The sequence below is a fragment of the Colobus angolensis genome, unplaced genomic scaffold, assembly GCF_000951035.1.
Source record: "Colobus angolensis palliatus isolate OR3802 unplaced genomic scaffold, Cang.pa_1.0 Scaffold6, whole genome shotgun sequence".
NCBI lineage: Eukaryota > Metazoa > Chordata > Mammalia > Primates > Cercopithecidae > Colobus > Colobus angolensis.
The window spans coordinates 5,200,366-5,202,785 of NW_012119598.1; the positions used below are offsets into that span (position 1 = coordinate 5,200,366).

Here is a 2,420-nt window from a genome sequence, read left to right on the forward strand (position 1 = left end):
AAAAAAAAAAAAAAAAACAAATCTCATTTAATCCTCCGAACCATCTTATAGATGAGTTTTACCACCTTCATTTTACCTATTAGGAAATTGGAAATAAGAGGTAAAGAAAGAGACTTGTCCTGGTCTCACAGCAAGTATACTGCAAAACTTGAACTCAAGTTTCATGTTAAGTGGTCTCCCAAAAATTATATCTAAAATTAGATTGTTTTTATTTTCTCTGTAACTTTCTTCTCATATGCCTATTTTTTGCCTATGGTACCATAATTCTCCTTCATATGACAACTTGAAACTGTGAAGGTTTTTCCCTCCTCCTTATTACTACTCCTATCAAATCTATCTGTAAGTCCTGTAATATTGCCTCTTTGTAATTTTCCTTTCTTCCTTCCTCTAGTTCACACACTTACCCATTAAGGTCTCCAGTAAATCTCTGTCCTCTCTTTCTGCTTTTAGCTCCTTGCACATTCTCCTTCCCTGAATGGCCACTGAACAACCTTTCAGAAGGCAGCAGTTGCCCTGTCCTCCAGTTGACCAGAAGCCTTCAGCTGATACAGTGTCTTAAGGTCATTGCCCTGACAGTCTAGGCTTTCCACAATTCGACTCCAACCTACTTTTCCAATAGCTGATAAAATTCACTCCACTCTTTTGCTCTCTTCACACTGCTTGAAATAGGCATCTTACTTTCTGCCTTCTAAACTTTTCTCACTCAGTCTTCCCTCTCAAAATAAATATCCTCCCACCTTTTTCCCTTAAAATGTCCAACTCAAGTCTCTGAGTTGACTCTGCGGTTTTTACTTTCCTCTAAAGTTTACCTACTGTATTTATTATTTGTGTTACTCATTCAGCAGAGGCATATGTTGCCCTGTGTAGTAACTGTAGTAATTAAAATTATCGTGCATGTGTGTGTGTGTGTGTGTGTGTGTGTGTGTGTGTGTGTGGTATCTTGCCTCCTTGGTCAGTTTTTAAATTCCTAGAGGGCAAAATGAATTACATCCATCTTCTACATCTCTCAGATGTTTGAAATGTGTTTACATGTAAATCATTCTACAAACAATGTGGTATTCAAAGAAAGCAAATTACTTTGATAGAGGCAACAGGGCAAATAAAAAGAACATGGGTTTTGAAATTAAGAATATATGAATTCCAATCCAGTCAGCTGTGTGAATTCAGTCAAGTTCAAATTTTTTAATAATACGGGTTACTTTTGTTGCCTTATAGCTTATTGTGATGTTCACAGCTTATTACGAGAGAATTTAGGCCACTCCCTGCCATCCGTGTGTACTGAAAAGAAAAACTATTGTGGTTATTTGATAACTGAAGAGTATCACTGTCTTTTTAAGTCTCGTGTGAGCATAAATGATTGGTGTGAATCACCATTGTACCCATAACTGATTGACATGAATAAATATACAGAATATAAACTCCAACTATTTTTTAAAAGTTTGTTGAATATTTCTGTATTTAGAAATATAACTTTAGTGTTGAAATAGTTCTCATCTAAACCAATGATTCCCAAACACAGGTCTGCAAGAAAATGAGAAAAACATTATTATAATGAGTTTTTTTGTTAAACTAAATAATGCAATTTTCAGGGTTATTCTGTATTTTGCAATTATGACCCTCCTACTTTTTGTGTGGGTTAACATTTCTTTGCTTTATAAAACAAGGTGATGATAGATGGTAAAGGACAGTAGCTGTGGTTTTTGTTATTTCTATCACAGCTTTCCTTAACAAATCCAAGTTAGCAAACTGATGTTGATTTCCACAATAGCTTTGAAAATGTTACAGATCCATATTACCTCAAATGCTTGGAAACCCTAATCTAACCCAAGCTCTTTGTTTTAGAATTGAGAATTATTTGACTTACAGAAGTTAAATTATTTGTCCGAGATCATGTAACTTACTACTGCAGACCCAATATGAGAATTCAACTCTATTAACTCTCAATGCAGAATATACCTCATTATTTAAGTGAAAAGCTGTCTTTTCTAGAAATGAAAAAAAGAATCTATTTTTCATATAACTTTTGGAGAAAAGGCATTGTGTAAATTTTATTTGCTGAAAATAATTTTATTAGGCCAGGTGTGGTGGTTCATGCCTGTAATCCTAGCACTGTGGGAGGCTGAGGCAGGAGGATTACTTGAGCCCAGGAGTTGTAGACCAGCCTGGGCAACATAGTGAAACATCATGTCAAATAAAAATAAGTAAATAAACTTATTAAAATCCTCTCAAAAGATGGCTTTATCACTAAATGAAAGAAACTGGATGATAAACTATACATCTGTAAAAATTTTTTTTAAAACAAGTTTCCTGAGTTTTTAAATTTCATTTTTTTCTACTTATTTTCAAACAAAATTAACTTTTATTAAAAATATCGGCCGGGCGCGGTGGCTCAAGCCTGTAATCCCAGCACTTTGGGAGGC

At 34.6% G+C, this 2,420-nt stretch overlaps 1 protein-coding gene across 1 annotated transcript in view; it reads left to right on the top strand.

Annotated features, from left to right (window-relative positions):
- The window catches only part of CDYL (chromodomain protein, Y-like), a 260,878-nt gene that overhangs the window by 52,671 nt on the left and 205,787 nt on the right, over nt 1–2,420 (top strand). The window lies entirely within an intron of this gene.